General features: G+C 37.6%; 1 protein-coding gene and 1 pseudogene across 1 annotated transcript in view; one reads left to right on the forward strand and one right to left on the reverse strand.

Moving 5' to 3' along the window:
- Rngtt (RNA guanylyltransferase and 5'-phosphatase) overlaps nucleotides 1-20,092 on the forward strand; it is a 311,879-nt gene that overhangs the window by 66,037 nt on the left and 225,750 nt on the right. The window lies entirely within an intron of this gene.
- LOC124988526 (interferon-stimulated 20 kDa exonuclease-like 2) lies at nucleotides 9,023-10,097 on the reverse strand (annotated as a pseudogene).

The following is a 20,092-nucleotide window of genomic DNA, read 5'->3' on the forward strand; positions in this document are numbered from 1 at the left end:
CTTTATGGATATAAAACTCTCCACAGAGGGGATTTATGAAAATTTAACTCTTTCTGGGATTGGAGTTTCCAGAAGGAGCGGATTTATGCCACCCTTATTTCCAGAACTTTCTGCTTTTAAGTTATATAAGGGAAACTCCTAGAAGGCTGCTTTCTGCATCTGTCGAATCTCAAAATATCTTCAGGTTAAAATAATCCTCATATTAAATCTAGGGTTCCAGATGGGGTCCCAAGGCTGCCTTAGTGCCTCTCAACATGGTGACCAGCTTCCTCCAGAGCAATTTGCTCAAAGAGAGCCCCCAAGATGAAGTAGTAGTACCTTTATCATCTAATTTCAGAAATGACATGCAATCACTTTCTACCACATGTTATTTTTAGAAGTAGTACATAAACTTAGCCCACCCTCAAGGGGAGGGAAATTAATCTCTGTCTCTTGACGATCAAAGAATTTGTGGACTTACAGACATTTATTTATTTATTTATTTATTTTTAAAGCTACCAGATAACTTTATATTTTAAGAAGAAAAACAAATGTTGCTATTATTTTGATGATGACTTGGGAGGAAGAGGAGTAATTCTGGATTCGTAATGCCGTTGTATGAATGCATTATACTTTGATAGTTCCTGTGTGGTTGTAAATTTAGACTGTTTTGACATTTGCTTTTGTAACAATACTATGATAATATTATTCTAGTTAACTTTTTCTTTAATATCTTTATTTTATTTATTTATGTGGTGCTGAGGATCGAACCCAATGTCTTATGTGTGCTCGGCAAATGCTCTATCACTGAGCTACAACCCCCAGCCCCAAGTTAACTTTTTTCAAATGAGTATTCATCTTATTGTTTATTAAATTAATTTGCTCTTGAAGACACTTGTAGGAACACATACACATTTTTAGAGTTAAAAAACTCCAGTGCATTTATTTATTATTGTAGCATTTTCTGCAGTGGCATTTCATGGATATTTTAAAATGATTAATATGTTTTAATGATTTATTAAATAGATTTATTGCTGAAAAATTTCTTTGTCCCTTCTGGTTTAGTTTTGATGTTTCATGACTTCACTAGATGGCAGCAGAGGACAAGCTTTAATTCAGGCTGCTTGCAGTGGAATTCTGATGACATCCAGTGCATTTTATATCTAATACATCTCAAAATAGTAGTTTGGGATTTTAAAAAATTTAGTAAGGATTAGCAGGATCATGTATACAACTTTATTGAAAGCATAGCTATTTGACAATGTTAACATGTTCTTTTGTGCATGACCCTTGAATAATCTTAGATGACCTTAAAGTGCTATTTTTTAAAATTGTTTTTTGTAAAAAAAAAAAAACTAGCCATAATAAAGTCTCTAGAAGTGTTTTGTCTGCTTCAGGAAACTCAGATATTCTTATGTTGGAATTTTAGAAGGAAGAGAATGAAGTGAAAATTCTGTTTTATCCTATGTGGGTTTTTTTTTTCTTTCTTTCTTTTTTCTTTTTTTCCCCTTAAGTTGTTTCTGTTTGAAGTAGTTTAATAGAAAAACTCAATGTTGGAATGTAGCTCTTTTATCTTATATGCTGAAATTTATGTTCAGAAGGTAGAAAAGTTAATTTACGTGCATATGGTATGAAGAAAAGTGATTTTAATAAACGTGCTCTAATTATATATTTGGAGATTCCATAACCATATTTAAAAAAAATTATATATCATCAAGTACTTACTTAATTATACTTTCTTGAGAAACTATATTGATATTTGATGGTACTTTGGTCCCTAAAAGGCATTAGTGTTTGTGAACCAGGTAAAGTAATTGAAAAATTTGTATTTCTGACAGTTTTTAAAAAAATTGTGAAATTTGATATGAAGAGTTTGTAAGCATCTTTTCTTAGTACAGTGCATCTCTGGCTTTTGTTTCAGCTGTAATGTTGCTGCTGTTGCTAATATTTTTGCTGGTAGTTGAGCTTCTTGGGCAAATTTTATTTTAGTATCATTTTAGAATTTAGAAAATTTAATTTAAAAATAGTTTTGCATGGTCAAAGAACTTAATTTTGGCTCCTCATGAATTATTTAGAAGAGTATTTAAGCCTTTTATATGTTATCCTAGCTTGATAAATTGTAAACTATTGACTAGAATTATAGAATACAGTATATGACCAGAATAAATCAGATTGCCATGTAAATGATGAATTTTAAACAAATGCACATTGAAACTATGCTGCAATCTGGTTGTGGTAGTTGCATCTATTAATGTCAGTCCATATTATATTTTTTTAGTCTCAGTAGTATTTGGTCACTTGTATTTAGTATTTAGCTGTTGAGATAGTACATCTAGAATTTCTTCTGATATTTTATGTGAACATGAATAAAGACTAGTGGCAACCAGTTGATTTCTAATAGTCTGATCCATTAAGCATTACTTATTAGTATTAAGTAAAAATGAAAATGGAGATCATAGTTTAGCTATACACCAAGGCCAACACTTGAAACCCAAATTTGAAATCATTTTGATTTCCTGAAATGCTATCTATACTCATAAAAGAAACACAGAACATAAGCTTTTGGTCCTTGTCAACATGATTCTGTTCTTATCCTTAAAACAAATCAAACAAATTAGCTATAGATAACTGATTAAACAGCTTTACTTACCCTGAGAAGGATGTTACTACCTAATACAAGAAAGGTCAAAATACTTCCTCCTTTATGCTTTATAAACTTCTGTAACTGCAGTTCCTTACCAGTTGTTTTGAATTTTTTCAGATTTCTATCTGTAATTTTTACATGACAATAAAATTTTCAATTTTTCCCAACTCATTCTTATTTAATTTTAATTTTAATTTTGTCTTATGGTGTTGGGAATTGAACTCAGGGCCTTGTGCATGGGAGGCAAGCTCTTTACCAACTGAGCTATATCCCCAGCCCCTGATTTTATTTTAAAAATATGTGTTTTAGTTCTAGGTGACACAATACCTTTATTTTACTTTTATGTGGTGCTGAGGATTGAACCCAGGGTCTCATGTATGCTAGGTGAGTGCTCTACCACTGAGCCACAACCCCAGCCCCCTATTTTATTTTTGACTCTTGCAAATGAAGAGATGAAAATTCATTTAAAGCACTTGGTACACTTAAATATAATCTTATTTGCATACATTTTTCCTGTGTACATGCAGTGATACGAAATGCAATCAAGCATCATCATGTTGTGCATTTTCTGCATGTGTTTTTATCTTTCTTAAAAAAATACCTTAGTTGCCAAGCATGGTGGCCTGCACCCGTAATCCCAGCTATTTTGTAGGTTAAGGCAGGATGATGATCTTGAATTTGAGGCTAACTTGGACAACATACTAAGAGTTTTTTTTTTTTAAGCCATTTTAAGTAAAAAAGGACAAAGCAGGAGGCATTATGCTACCTTACATGAAAACATACTACAAAACTGTAATAATCAAAACAGCATGATATTGGCATAAAAACAGACACACAAACCAGTGGTACAAAATAGAGAACTTAGAAGTAAACCCAACATCTGCACCTTTTTGATAAAGATGCTAACATCGGAGAAGGGACTTATCATAAAGGTGTTGGGGAGATTGGATAGCTACATGGAGAAAAATGAAGATAGACCTCCATTCCTCACTATTTACAAAGAACAACTCAAAAGTTGTAAGGAATTGAATGTAAGACCTGAAACTATGATATTACTAGGAATAAACATGGGAAATACTTCAGGACACTGGGTTGGGCAAGGGTTTTTTGGACATGACCTTAAAATCAGAAGAAACAAAAGCAAAAAATAAATAAATGGGATTTACATCAAATGGAAAGGCTTCCTACAAAGGAAAGGAAACAGTCAACAGATCACAGAAACAACTTACAGAAAGGGAAAAAATATTGCAATGTGTACATCTGACAAGGGGTTGATATCCATAGTATATAAGAAACTCCAAAAACTTGGTAGCAAAAAAGCCCAATTTAAAAATAGGCAACAGATCTAAATAGACATTTCTCAAAAGAGGACACACAAATGACTGACAGATAGTAAAATAATTGTGAACATCTCTAATCAGAAGAAGAGTACAAATCAGGGGCTGGAGTTGTAAGCTCTGGTAGATTGCTTGCCTTACATGTGTGAGGCACTGGGTTTGATTCTCAGCATCACATAAAAATAAAAAAATAAATAAAGCTATTGTGTCCATCTACAACTAATATACATACACAGCTAATATATATATATATATAAAATATATATATATATGAAGAATGCAAATCAAAACTATAATCAGATATCACCTCATTTCATAAGGATGACTGATAACAAGAAGACTAAAGAGAACAAGTGCTGGCTAGGATATGGAGAAAAGGGAACCCTAGTACACTACTGGGAGGATGTTTATTAGTATAGTCATTGTGGAAAACAGTATGAAGACTCCTCACAAAACTAAAAGTAGAACTAGTATATGTTCCAGATATCTCACTATGGGTTATATACGCAAAAGAAATGAAATCAGTATATTGAAGAGCCTTCTGTACTTACATCTTCATTGTAACACTACTCACAATAGTGATGAAAAGGAAACAACTTAAGTGTCCATCAACTGATGACTGGATAAACAAAATGTGGTAGATGTACACAACAGAATACTATTCAGCCATAAAAACTATGAAATTCTGTCATTTCTGAAAACATGGATGGAACTGGAGATGATTTGTTAAGTGTAAGAAGCTGAGCCCAGAAATACAAAATTGACACGATCTCACTCATATTTGAAATGTAAAAAGTAGATCTCATAGAAGTTTAGAGTAGAACAGTGGTCACTAAAGCCTGGGAATAGTAGGGCAGTAGGAGAGGAATGGGGAAAAGTTGATCAATGGGTACTAAGGTATATTAGGAAGAAGAAGCTTTGGGGTTCTGTTGCATAGTATGGTAGCTAGATAACGGTTATGTTCTGTACATTTTCAAAAGATTGAAGAAATAATTTTGAAACTAAATGATAAATGTTTGAGGAGATAAATATGTTTAACTTGACTTAAACATGTAATATATACATATATCTAACATTACATGATGCCCATTAATGTATACTTTTAATGTTTTTTATTGTATCAGTGAAACCCCTCAGTTATGCTATTAGCTCATTCCTAAATTTAAAATAAATGGAGGATCTTTATAGTAAAATGTTTATGATAGAATACGTTAAAAGTAAACTTTTCTTGGACTGGGGATATAGCTCAGTTGGTAGAGTGCATAAGTTGCATGCACAAGGCCCTGGGTTCAATCCCCAGCACCACAAAAAAAAAAAAGTAAACTTTCTCAAATTTCTTGTGGATTAGGTCTTTCCCTTTCAGTAAGATATTGTTTTGAAAATATTCATTGTTTGAGTAACAATTACATGAAAACCTGAAAAAGATGTAGCTTGTTTTAAACAAAGTTTCTAATTTCTGACAAATTTTCAGTGATCACTGTTTGGACAACCTATTTGGATCTGCCAAATAAAATATTTTGATGTGTGCTAATAAAGTTTTGGGAGGAGAATAAATTTTCATAATTAAAAACAGAAAACTTAAGACATGTGTATGCCCTTAAATAGGTAAAAATTTAATTGTGGTATTAAAATGAGAAGAGGAGAGAACATTATGAAGTATAATTGTATATAAATGACATGATATGTACTGGAAGAATGCAGGAGGTCTCGGTGGGAGGATGTCAGCCAAGGACAAGAAGGAAGTCCTGAGGTTTAAAAAGCCTGAGTAGGACTGATTTTACTGATAATTGCTATGAACCGGGAATCTCTGTAAGTTCCGAACACTTGGCAGTCAGGTGCTTAGGCTAGAGGAAGAACATTGTTTTACTAGTTGCTGCTTTTAAACCCTTTATTTACATTTTGAAGAGTATCAGAGTTTGCTGAACCAAGTGTCTCTGACTTTTTGACTATTAAGTCAACTCACATTTCATCATTGACTTGTTCTTAGGAAGCTGAAAGATGGGAGGTCCTTATTTCAATCTTTTAAAAAATTAGGCTCACCAAGTGCTGAGTTAGTGGGTTAGCCCAGTGGCTTTTGAGACATTAAAAGAGTTGTTTTTGAAATTGAGTATAGAGTATGGTGAGAATATTTTCCATAGTTATACAGAAGGCAGGGCAGTGAACACTTTGAGTAACAGTTACTGTGGTAGTGGAAGGAGAGGTGCTTCACCAAAGGTGATGTCCCAGAAAGTGAAGCTTGGGAGACATCACCAAGGGACCTTCCTAGCCGGAGGCACTGGAAGACCCTATATCAGTTATCTCCCAGTTATCCCCCCAGCACTTTCTCATTTTCAGTTATAATTCAGGGAGTATTAGATGAACCTTTTTTGGGATTTAGTGAAAGCTTTGACTAAAGGTAGATTACATTAGCATTTATTCATTTTGAAATTTCATAATAGTGAATTTCAAAAGTTGTATAATAATTTGAATATTAGAAAACTGATTGGAACTTGCTTATGATGATGCTTAGTTTTTTTTTTTCCCCCTCCTTTTTTTCTTTTTACCTGCCTTGGCTCTTTTTATCTTAGTTAGGATCAAAACAAGAACTGTCTCCCTCTGCTCCAACTCCAGTAATAAAAACAGGTTTGCTCTACCACTGAGCTACATCCCATCCTTTTTTATTTTTTAATTTTAAAACAGGGGTCTCACTAAATTGCTGCAAGCTTGAAATTCTCCTGCCTCAACCTCCTGAGTAGCTAGGATTACAGACAAGAACATTTCTAAGAAAGGAAAAATTGAATGTAACTTTTGGACAGATTCTTCAGTGGAAGCCCCTTTTTTCATGTGTTTTAAAAAGTTCTAATTTCTTTTGACATCTGCTTTCTGACTTTTTTCTTTTGCAGTTTGAGTGTTAAGGGTGGCTAGAGGCTATTTAATATAACTGGGTTTCTTGTTAAACTACTAGTTCTTATTTATTCAAACTTGACTGGGGCCCAACATGCTGCATTTTTTACAAGCTCCCAGGTAATGCCAGTGCTGTTGGTCCAGGGACCACACTTTATGTAGCAAGACTTTACTTCATTTTCTCAGCATGAGGATATCAGAGCTGGAAAGACCAAATGGTTCGTTCCACGTCCTATACCTAATCTGTAATGGTGGACTTTTAATTTATAATGTTAGAAAAGTCATCTCTCACAGCATAAGGAAGTATTTAAAAACTCAGCTCTCTACCTTATTAAATGGTAATTCATGATTAAGCTAAACTTTTATTATCTTTAAGATACATCTCTTAAGATTTTTTTCTTCTTTTGAGGATTTGAAGAAATAGAAACAAATGGATACATTGATTTATTTGTATATGCTGTTCCCAATTGTTATTTTAGAGTCTTTACATTTTGGACTTTAGGCAACTGCTAAGAAATTTAAGTGAACCTAAGAGAAGCTAAAATATCTATATTATATTGAAATGTAGTTTTTGATGCAGAAGCTTCTTGCTGCGATAGGGTAAGTCATTGTGGGTGTGTGCGCACACGTGCGTATAAAGTGCTAGTTTATTCTTTGTTTTTAGACATTTAGGGATGGAGGAGGTGATATAATGGGATGTTTTATGTCTGTGGTAGTGCCTATATGAATACTTTTTGCTTTTGTATTTGAATCTAACCTGTTTTTTTCTTGTGCTTTCAGTGCTGTTATTGCAAGGGTAGAGTTGGGTTATATATATGTGTATGAGCATATGCCACTTGGATGAAATAGGACTGCAAGGACCATTCTAGCCCATGAGGATTCCATAATTCTCTAATTCTTTGTAGATTAATGGAAAGGAAGGCACATACTGTAACTTGCAGAAGTGGCAGTTAGCAAGATGCATGTTGTTGGTGGCAAATAAATTCAATCCTGATTTGACAGTTCTTTCACTAGTTAAAAGGTGTGCTTTGAAATTCCACTTGTACTTCTCCAGACTCTCTTAATTATTTGAATTTATAAACTTATAGATGGAAGGGTGACTTTATCAGTCAAATTTTATTGTTACAGTAATTACTATTTTTTGGGGGGGAGGGTTGGTAAGGTCCCAAACCCATGTAGATTTAATTATAATTTATGCTTTTACTACTTTTTATTTTATTGACAGATTATGGGCCAAGAACATGTTGATTTTTCATGGATATAATAACCTTTGGATTTATTGTGTATATGTACCTTTTATTTCCATTATAAAAACTTATCAAAGCAATCATTTGACTTTTAGAGCTTTGGTTTAGCACAGTAAAAGACTAAAAACAAAAAGCAAACAAAAACAAAAACATTAAAACCATGTAAATCATTTTCAACCTTCCAAGTAGAACTTAAATTAAATGAATCCTCTAATATTCTAGGTAAGATACTGCTTTTCTTAATTAGAAAAGTTGATTTCTAAGCTACACTCTTACCTCACTGCCTTATAACCTTAAGAATGAAACCTCACTAACATTGGCTCTTCTGAAAGGCACCTGTGGTATCCTGGCAGGCTGAATGTAGACTCTAAGCCAAAAACCGGGTCTGGGTTATGTAATGTGACCATACAATTCAGTATCCAACCAGGACGCTTTTGAAAGTGAAAGGATGCTGTTAATTACTTGAGAATAAAAAATCCTGGGCATGGTAGCACAGGTCTGTAGTCCCAGCTACTCAGGAAGCTGAGGTAGGAGGATTACTTGGGCCTAGGAGTTTGAGACCGACCTGGCCAATACCACCTTCTCCCAATCTGTCTCCAAAACCCTAGTGATAAGGCAGTGTGGTAAACTACATTTCCCAGAATTCCCTACCCTGGAAATAAAAAAGTTTGTCTGGCACAAAGCACTCAGGACCTGTGGTTAGCACCATTTAAGGTAAATGGTCTAAGGCTGGAATCTGACATGAAGGTTTCCTCCTTTCATGGGACACTTCATCAGTTACAGGGCATAAGAGCTGAGGTGATATTTCAATGGATATTAAGTCTGGGATAGAGTGGGTCTCCACAAGAAGTCTAAGTTCCATAGGTATGAAGCTGGTAAAGCCAGGCATCTGCCCTGTTTCTCCTGGGTTCTGCTCTGTCTCCCCACAGATGCTAGTTTTTGGGAGGAACCAGATGTTGTTCTCATTCAACTTTAAACAACTTGTACAGCTCCATTCCACGGAGGAATGTCCCTTTTCCTGATCTGAATGTCCGGGTGTAGCAGCTGCCTGGTAAGGCGCTTCAAAGGCTTGGAGGCATTCTCAGGGCAGGTGGCCTTCTGATTGAGGAGGGGTATTTGAGAGGTGTCTTGGGTGAGGGACTTGGGGTAAAAGTATTGCATTGTTTTGAAGTTATTGTGGATGGTACTACTAACTTCCCTAAGAGTATCTTCTAGATCTGACTGGCTCTGAGCAGTCTTGATGGGTGCAGTATTTATCATGTGCTTCTTGCAGCTACCACTCCATTTGGTCTCGTAGTCCACAGTGTGGCAGCTGGAAGGTTGTATTTGTCATAAAGCTTATATCCATCATAGTTGACAATGCTATGTTGAGCCAAGGAACTAAATTGCCCTTTTGGGTGCTGTGCCCACCAGCTCACAGTCACCATCTTCCCTTGTAACTTCTGGGCTGCTCCAGAGCACTTATTCTTTCAGTGAACTCTGGTGGAATTTTGTATGGCATTGTTCGGGAGAGTTCTTCTTCTGGTGGCCCTTCTTCTGGGAGTGAGTTGAGTGGTTCTTTTAATCTGTGGAACTCCACAGCAAATCTACTTTAGCTGCAACAGAATTAACCTTCTTTGAATGGGAAGGATCAACCAAGACACTGCAACTTTCTTGTCCAGGGACAACCCTGACCCACTGCTGGGTGCAGCTGTCTTTTTTGAAAGGGAGGAATCTTCCAAGTGCCATTTTCCCCTTTCTTTGGAGGTTCTGAGTGCAACTGAGGCACCTTGCTAGGGATCGTCGTCGTCTTTCTTCTTTCTTCTTTTTCTTTCTTTCTCCTTTCTCCTTTCTCCTCCTCCTCCTCCTCCTCCTTCTTCATCATCATCATCATCATCATCATCAGAAAGCCTCTCTGTTCCAAGAACTGTGCTTCTTAACCAACTTTCGATGCTTGGCATTTCTTTCTAATGCCTTTTTTAGGTGGAGACCCCCCCGCAAATCCAGATTCAGGTGAATGGTAGACATGAGGACAGTGGATGATGAGAGAGCAGTTGGGAAGAGTGACTCATGGATAGGAAGAGAATGAGGGACTCTATTTATGATGAATCACATTGTCCAACATGGGAAGGTCTGCAGAAAACCCTGGGGAAGAAAGTGATCCTGGTACCTGCACCCATAGGCCTCCAAAATGGGCCCTATTAGGAATGGAAGCATCCCTAGCCAGAGGCAGAAATCCGAGAGCCCCAGGATGGCAGGTGCTGGTTGGAATGTCTAGCGGGCGGCCCATGTGCCCCTGCAGTGTTACATGTATCATTTTAGTCAGTGAATGTCTTTTTTTTTTTTTTTTTTTTTTTTCTTTTTTAAATTTATAAAGAATAGAAGTTTATTTACTCAAAGTTCTGAAGACTGGAAAGTGCAAGAGCCAGTATCTTGTGAGGGCCTTCTGCTTCATCAAAACATGGCGCAGGGCAGCACATAGTAAGGCCGAAGGTCACATATCAACTCAGATCTCTTTTCCCTCCCTCCCTCCTTCCCTTCCTTCTTTCCTCCCTCCCTTCCTCCCTTCCTCCCTCTCTCCCTCTTTTTGGTGCTAGGAATGAAACCCAGAAACTCATGCTTGCTGGGCAAGTGCTCTGCCTCTGAGCTATATCCCCAGTCCTTTTCTTCCTCCTGTTGTACAGCCACCAGCCTAATGATGGGAGCCTTACGCTGATGACCCGATCTTATCCTAGTGATCTCCCATGGGCCCCACCACTAGATGCCATCAACATATGAACTTGAGAATTAAGTTTCCAACACGTGAACTTAGAGGACAGACTCAGACTCATCCAAGTGTATATACATGGCCACAACCCCTTTGGAGACCTATGTTGTGGGGGCCTCAATTTTTATTGTGTGCACTTTCTGTTACTGTGTGACACAGGTTCCTTTCTCCTGAGACTCAGATTCTTCTCCAGTCAGGGAATGAAAACTGACTCAGGTCCAGAAACTGGTCAAGGAGTCATGACTATTTATTGTCAAGGAAATATTCATGATTTCTTCCTATTGTGTGGATTAGCACCTCAACGATTGCCCGTTTATCTTACCCGAAGAGAAACCATGTTTCATTGACCATCTCTGGAGTTCTCTGGCACCCTTTCCTACCATTCTGAACTTTCCTCTCATTATAATTTTTGTGCCCCAAAATTGTTCTGGATCCTGTCATCCCCACTGCTACCTTGGAGCCCAGAACTGCAGGCAGATCTACTACTGCAAGTCCTGGCCTGCAGAGGACAGCCACCATTGAGCTTTTGAGCAACACGGTTTCATTACAGTTGTTACATTTACACAACACAGTTACATTTCCTATTGCTTTGACAAATGGAGTGTCCACTGGGTCCTTCTGTGGAACAGCCATCTGATGGAATTTTCTGGTTGTATATGGTATATCCATTCTAGCACATCCACTTGTATGAGTCTTTTCTTTTTTGCTGGGATCCAAACCTTATCTGCTCCACCTCTTCTTACTATTGAAGAGGTTTTTTCACTGCCAGCTAGCCACTTGGGTGATCTAGTTACAAAATCCCATTGTAGCAAGCACTCTGCCACTGAGCTATACATATCTCAGTCCGCCCTATGAGTCCTTGTTCCACCCTTTGCCTCAGTAGCTCTAGTATTTCTACTTCACTTACTATGAGTTGTTGGTACCTCTGAACTTCTAAAGGCCATCTTAAAAGCACTATATGTCAGGATGTTTGTGTTCATTTTTTTTTTAATTAAAATCTTTTTTATTTTTAGAGACTGCATTTTGATTCACTGTACACAAATGGGGTACAACTTTTCATTTCTATGGTTGTACACATTGTAGATTCATACCATTCATGTAATCATGCATATACATAGGGTAATACTGTCTGTTTCATTCTACTATCTTTCTGTCCTCCACCCCTTCCACCCCTTTTTCCTCTACACCTTCCAAAGTTCCTTCATTCTTCTCCCCCCCCAACACCCCCTCCCCCCTTGTTATATATTGTCCTGTACTTATCAGAGAAAACATTCGGCCTTTGGTTTTTTGGGCTTGACCTATTTCACTTAGCATGATATTTTCCAACATCATTCATTTACCAGCAAATGCCATCATTTTATTCTTCTTTATGACTGAGTAATATTCCATTGTGTGTATATACCACAGTTTCTTTATCCATTCATCAACTGAAGAACATCTCGGTTGGATCCACAATCTAGCTATTGTGAATTGAGCTGCTATGAACATTGATGTGGCTGCCTCACTGTAGTATGCTGATTTTAAGTCCTTTGGGTATAAACTGAGGAGTGGGATAGCTGTGTCAAATGGTGGGTCCATTCCAAGTTTTCTGAGGAGTCTCCATACTGCTTTCCAGAGTGGCTGCACCAATCTGCAACTCCACCAGCAATGTATGAGTGTGCCTTTTTCCCCACATCCACGCCAGCACTTGTTATTGCTTGTGTTCTTGATAATAGCTATTCTAATTGGAGTGAGATGAAATCTTAGGGTGGTTTAAATTTGCATTTCTCTAATTACTAGGGATGATGAGCAGTTTTTCATATATTTGTTGATCACCTGTATATCTTCTTCTGTGAAGTGTCTGCCCATTTCCTTAGCCCATTTATTGATTGGGTTCTTTGTATTTTGGGTGTAAAGTTTTTTAAGTTCTTTATAATCTTTGGAGATGAGTGCTCTATCTGAAGTGTGTGTGGAAAAGATTTTCTGCCACTCTGTAGGTTCTTTTTCACATTAATGATTGTTTCCTGTGCTGAGAAAAAAATTTTTAGTTTGAGTCTATCCCATTTATTGATTCTTGCTTTTAGTTCTTGCACTATGGGGGTCTTGTTAAGGAAGTCTGGTCCTAAGGCAATGTGATGGAGGTTCGGGCCTACTTTTTCTTCTATTTGGTGAAGGGTCTGAGGTCTGATTCCTAGATCTTTGGTTCATTTTGAGTTGAGTTTTGTACAGGGTGAGAGATAGGGGTTTAATTTCGTTTTACTACATATGGATTTCCAGTTTTCAACCATTTGTTGAAGAGGGTATCTTTTCTCCATTGTAAATTTTTGGCACGTTTGTCTAGTATAAAATAACTGTACTTTTGTGGGTATGTCTCCGTGTCTTCTATCCCGTACCATTGGTCTATCTGTCTATTTTGGTGCCAATTCCATGTCGTTTTTGTTACTGTTGCTCTATAGTAGAGTTTAAGGTCTGGTATTGTGATACCTCCTGCATCACTCTTCCTGTCCACGATTGCTTTGGCTATTCTGTGTCTTTTGTTATTCCAGATGAATTTCATGATTGCTTTTTCTGTTTCTATAAGAAATGTCATAAGGATTTTAATTGGAATTGCGTTAAATCTGTATAGCACCTTTTTGATACAGTCATTTTAATAATATTAATTCTGCCTGTCCAAGAACATGGGAGATCTTTCCATATTCTAAGGTCTTCTTAAATTTCTTTCTTTAATGTTTTGTAGATTTTTTGGTCGAGATCTTTCTTGTCTTTGGTTAGATTGATTCTCAAGTATTTTATTTTTTTGGAGGCTGTTGCGAGTGGAGGTGTCTCCCTCATTTCCCTTTCAGATGTTTCATCGCTTATGTATAAAAATGCTTTAGATTTATGCATGTTGATTTTATATCCTGCTATTTTGCTGAAATCATTTATGAGGTCTAGAAGTTTTCTGGAGGAGTTTTTTGGATCCTCTAAATATAGAATCATGTCATCAGCAAATAGTGACAGCTTGAGTTCTTCTTTTCCTATTTGTATCCCTTTAATTTCTTTAGTCTGTCTAATTGCTCTGGTTAGTATTTGAAGGCCGATGTTGAATAGAAGTGGTGAAAGAGGGCATCTCTGTCTTGTTCCAGTTTTTAAAGGGAATGCTTTCAGTTTTTTTTTCTTTAAGAATGATGTTGGTTGTGGGCTTAGAATAAATAGCCTTTACAATATTGAGGTATGTTCCAAATATCCCTATTTTTTTGAGTGTTTTGAGTGTTTTGAGCAGTGTTTTGTTGAATGCTTTTTCTTCATCAATTGAACTAACCATATGATTCTTATCCTTAAGTCTATTGACATGATGGATTACATTTATTGATTTATGGATATTGAACCAACCTTGCATTTCTGAGATGAACCCCACTTGATCATGGTGCACTATCTTCTTAATATGTTTTTGGATGCAGTTTGCCAGGATTTTGTTAAGGATTTTTGTGTCCATATTCATCAAGGATATTGGTCTAAAATATTTTTCTTTGATATGTCTTTGTCTGGTTTGGGTATGAGGGTGATATTAGCTTCATAGAATGAGTTGGTAGGGTTCCCTCCTTTTCTGTTTCCTGGAATAGAAGTATTGGAATGCATTCTTCTTTGAAGCTCTTATGGAACTCAGCTGAGAATCTGTCTGGTCCTGGGCTTTTCTTGGTTAGTAGACTTTTGATGCCTTCTTCTATTTCATTGCTTGAAATTGATCAGTTTAAATTGTGTATGTCCTCCTGGTTCAGTTTTGGAGGATCATATGTCTCTAGAAATTTGTCAATGTCTTTGGTATGTTCTATTTTGTTGGAGTATAGATTTTCAAAGTAGCTTCTCATTATGTTACATATTTCAGTGGTGTCTTTCATGATACTTCCTTTTTTTTCATCATGAATTTTAGTAATTTGAGTTTTTCTTTCCTCTTTTTTTTTTTTTTCCTCTCCTCTTTTTGTTAGTGTGGCTAAGGGTTTGTCTACTTTGTTTACTTTTTCAAAAGAACCAATCTTTTATTTTGTCAATTTTTTGAATTTTTTCTTTTGTTTCAATTTCATTGATTCAGCTGTGATTTTAATTATTTCCTGTCTTCTACTTCTTTTGGTGTTGTTCTGTTCTTCTTTTTCTAGGGTTTTGCACTGTAATGGTAGGTCATTTAGTTGTTGACTTTTTCTTCTTTTCTTGAATGCGCTCTATGCAGTGAATTTTCCTCTGAGTACTACTTTCATAGTGTCCCAGAGATTTTGATATGTTGTATCGTTGTTCTCATTGACCTCTAAGAACTTTTTTATCTCCTCTCTGATGTTTTCTCTTATTCATGCATCATTCAGTAGGATTTTATTTAGTCTGCAGGTGTTGGAGTAATTTCTGTTTTTTTATTTTGTCATTGATATCTAATTTCATTCCATTATGATCTGATAGAACACAAGGCAGTATCTCTATTTTTTTGCATTTACTAAGGGCTACTTTGTGGCATAACATATGGTCTGTTTTCGAGAAGGTTCCATGTGCTGCTGAAAAGAAAGTATTTGCTTGTTGAAGGATGGAATATTCTATATATGTCTGTGAAGTCTAAGTTATTGATTGTGTTTTGAGTTCTGTGCTTTGTTGAGTTTTTGCTTGGAAGATCTATCCAGTGGTGACAACGGTTTGTTAATGTCACCCAGAATTACTGTGTTGGGGTCTGTTTGATTCTTGGAATTGAGAAGGATTTGTTTGATGTACATAGATATACCGTTGTTTGGGGCATAAATATTTATGTCTTCCTGATTTATGGTTCCCTTAAGCAGTATGAAATGTCCTTCTTTATCCCTTCTGACTAACTTGGCTTGAAGTCTACTTTATCTGAAATAAGGATGTAAACCCCTGATCTTATACTGAGTCCATGTATGTTGCTCCCTGTTGGCCAACAAGGTCCGATATATCTCCTCAGGGCCTGCCTGAGGAGAATACGGGGCCGAGCAGGATGATGAGTGATGAGTGTCGACGGCAATGGAAACACACCAGAGCCGGAGGTCAGTCAGCGCACGAAGCACAGCAGGAACTCGTTTGTTGAGGAAGTTACACAGCTTTTATGTAGGATGGGGGCTAGGTGGGAACCAATCAGCTTAAAGGTCAGCAAGGCACAGGGAATCCACGCAGGGGAGAGTCCCATAAGGACTATATGGCAAGCACGAGCTGATCACGTTCACGGAACTGCTGCTAACCAATCCCTGACAGTAGGGGGTGGAGATAAGCAGGCCAATCAGGGAGTTACACATAACTGGTTGCTGGGTAAGAACACATCTTTCAGTTTCCAGGGGAGAGTGGCAGTACAAACAAGTCCAGGTCAGGCAGTGCCATGTGTGAGGAGGAGGTTGCCATGAGGGTGCAGCTGCCATTTTAGGGTGTGACCCCTATAATTCCTCCTTTTTGTTTTATTAGCCCCCCTGGAGCCAGTTGGAAGGTGGAGCTTCTGTCTTAGGTTGTCTCCTCTTTAGAGATCTTACCCGTCTCTGAATACTCCACAGCGCCTCAACAGCTCAGTGGGGAGGGAAGCTTCATCAAGAGCCTGTCTTAGGTTGTCCCAGTGCGCCTGGGATCTTACCTGTCATTAGCTCAAGGGGTCTCTGGGGGTTAACCTTGCATTATCATTATATGCCTCCTCGTAACCAGTGGCTAGCCGTTGGTATTGTACTTGGACATTCATTAATTGTACTGCCTCCAAATGTTTCTGTATGAACTGTAGAAGGGAAGTAAGTAAGGGAGCCAGCCATGTAAGCCTGCCTAGAAGAAGCTAGCTTGAAGCTCGGTATGCCGTTTTTTCCAGATTTTCTTGCAGTTGCTTGATCTTGTCATGGACAATTCTGGACCGATCGGCATAAATGCAGCATTTCTCCTGAAGAAATAAGTAAAGCCCTCCTTCCCTGGCATTTAGTAAATTTAACCCTCTCCCAAGTTGTAGGACTACGACTGCAAGGGAATCTAATTGTGCCTGGAGGTCTAAGATTGCACTAGCCATTTATTGCATATCATCTATTAATTGTTGTGAAGGTTTTTTATATAAGGTAAGAGAGGTGCCTAGTCCGGCAATTTTGGCTCCTGCTTTAGTAGCCACCTTGTTCTTAACATGTTGTTCATAAAGAGGAATCATGCTCATTTGGATATTGTGCGTATCCATCCTCTGGGGCCGGTACTCTATTGTTGCCTTAACATCATTAGTTGGACTGTCCTTACACAGTCCTTGATAAAAGCTATTAACCTGTTTAGAATGCAGGGGCCGAAGGTTAGGAGTAAGTATAAAATAATGTGGCCCCAGTAAGGTAAAAATCAAGGTCGTCAACCAAGGGGAGGAATTAAACCACGATTCAAACCAGCCTTGCAGTGCTTCTTGCTCCTTTTTCTGTTTTGTCAGTCCTTCTCTAACTTTAGCCATAGATTCTTTAACTACTCCTGAATGGTCAACGTAAAAGCAACATTCTTCACCTAGGGCCACACACAATCCTCCTTGCTGTAGGAAAACACTTTCTTTTATAGTTCCATTTCTAGAGCTTTTATTTTCTCTTTCTTATGTGTTGACCCCTTTTTGTTCACATTCTGAAACAACTTTTTTTTTAGTTTTTTATTTTAAACAAATGGGATACATTTTGATTCTCTGTACATGGAGTAAAGGCATACCATTCCTGTAATCATAAATTTACACAGGGCAATGTTGTTTGATTCATTCTGCCATTTTTCCCCCTTCCACCTCACCCCACCCACCTCTCTTTTCCCTCTATACAGTCCTTCCTTCCTCCATTCTTGCCCCCCTCCCTAACCCTACTGAAACAACTCTTATGAAATTTCTGAATTTAGATAAATTACTCCATTTTAACAAGATAAAATACTTTGTTGTTTAAAGTACTCTAACTGAAACACAGTGGAAGGGGAGATGGTAACTCTAAATCCAAATCTAAGAGCTCCTTGGAGCTTTGCAGAACTGGAGGGAGAGCAGGGGGAAGTGGTAAGGGAGCAGATGGAACACTCACCCTCTGGGTTGGGGTTTTACCTGTTAGGACATAACTCTTAATAACCTTGTTTTTAGTAATGACACAAAGCAATTTTAAACCCTTTTTAATTTACCAACCTATGAAAACACCAAAAATGTTTAAGTAAGTTACTCCATGGATTTTAAGGACTTAAGAGTACTTAATGTTATTTAATAATTAGCATTTTAACTTTTCAAATTAATCAGATGTCGCTAACAAACACATTTAAGTAGCCCCATACATGTTAAATTTACTTTACTTATTTTGAAAAAAAAAATAAGATATCAGACAAGTGTGCTGAACAGTATTTGCCATCTCTTTCCTGTTGAAGAAAAGTCCTAGAAACAATTGATATTAGACATTGTTTAACATCAACATTTCATTAGTTTGACCACCTAGAGACTTGCGAGTTATTTCTAAAGACATTTCACTTTTATTAGTCTACCCAATTTAAATTGAACCTTTTTAAATCACGTGAATTAAAAATATTTGGATCCATTTTTAAATTTTAATTTTAGGAGTGCTCAGTTTTGATACAGACAAAACATGACATCAGACAGCACGACATACAAATAACACAAAATTAAAGGCCTTGTAACTTTATAGGTGAATCTCCATTGCAATGTAATAGATGTTCCAAAACTCTAAAAAAATAGAACTGATCAAAAAAAAAAATCATTCACCTAGGTATGTAGGATCAAAATTATGAGCTCAAAAATACAGCATTAAAGAAAAAAAAAAAAAACAAGAATCCTAGAAAATGAGTTAGTTCTGTGATGATGAGGCAAAGAGTCCACCGAGGTTTTTGCATACCTGTCAAAGACAGGAGAATACCGTACCTCAAGAGGCGGAGCTCCTTGGGTCAGTATTATCATTTTGTGAGGGGAGGGCATCATTTGGAGGGGGGTGATATTTAATGTTCTTTGCAGGGACCCAAATGGGCTTGTCCTCATCAATAGGAAATACACATCTGAATCCCCTTCCAACAGTTATGAGAGGGTCACGACCTCTCCAGGCCCCTGCGAGAGGGTCTTTCCATTGGACTTTGATGTTGTGATATTTTACCGCGGTTGCCCAATGCTTTTGGAAAGGGGAGAGATGATCATTTTTGGAAAAATTTAAAATATTTAGAGTGCATAGTGCCATCCTTAATTGATCATGGGGGGATGATACTCCCCCCCCTTTTTTAATAGCTGGGTCTTTAGGGTTCTGTTTTGTTGCTCGACAATTGCCTGACCAGTGGGATTGTAGGGTATGCCTGTATTATGCTGGATGCTCCAGCGTTCTACAAATGTGGAGAATGATTTACTGGCAAAGCAAGGGCCATTGTCAGTTTTGAGTTGTTGAGGTAGGCCGAGGACTGTAAAACATTGTAGCAAATGATTGATAGCATGTTTTGTTTTTTCTCCGGCATGGGCTGTGGCCCAGCAGGCATGTGAGAAAGTATCAATGGTTACAAAGACTTATTTGAGCTTTCCAGAAGGAGCATAATGGGTGACATCTGTTTGCCACAGATGGTTAGGTGTTAACCCATGGGGATTGACTCCAGCTTCTTGTAAAGGAGGTACTTGTAGAAAAGGTGAACAAGATTTACAGGTCCTATTCGTTTTAGCTCCTTAATAGGGACCTGGGGATACCTGTGGTGTAAGCCCCGCCAATGAGTAACCTCATGAAAGGAGGTAGCCTCTTCTTGAAAAGAATAGCTTTGCAGAGAAGATGCTAAGGAGTCAGCAATTGTATTGCCCTGAGATAAAATACCTGGGAGGCATTGGTGCCCCTGGAGGTGCTGCAGGAATATAGGTTTAGTCCTCAACTTTAACAGGTTTCTTGCCTGAAGCATTAAAGGGGTGATGGGATTATCATCAAGTTTAATGTATGACCGGGGAGGTTAGGGAGCAGAGTGGCAGCATAGAGGCTATCAGTGAACAGGTTGAAAGGCTCTTGTATCTCACTTAAGGCTAGAACGATGGCATAGAGCTCTTTGAATTGTGCTGAACCTTGGATGTCATGGACTAATATCCTGGGGATTTCGTCACCCTGCATAGAATGTGGAAAAATAACTGTTGCTGCTCCTCTCTTTCTCCCATCTGAGAACACCGTGAGAAAGGAAGGATTAGCCTCAGGTAAAAACAATCTTGGTGGAGTCCAATCCAGTTGTGAAAAGGAACTTATCCATTTGTAGGGGCCATAGTGACAATCAACATGTCCTAGAAATCCTTCCATGGCAATTGCGATGTGGTTATTGTTTTTCTGCAGCCAAGTAAAGT

The sequence above is a fragment of the Sciurus carolinensis genome, chromosome 7, assembly GCF_902686445.1.
Source record: "Sciurus carolinensis chromosome 7, mSciCar1.2, whole genome shotgun sequence".
In the NCBI taxonomy this organism is placed as follows: domain Eukaryota; kingdom Metazoa; phylum Chordata; class Mammalia; order Rodentia; family Sciuridae; genus Sciurus; species Sciurus carolinensis.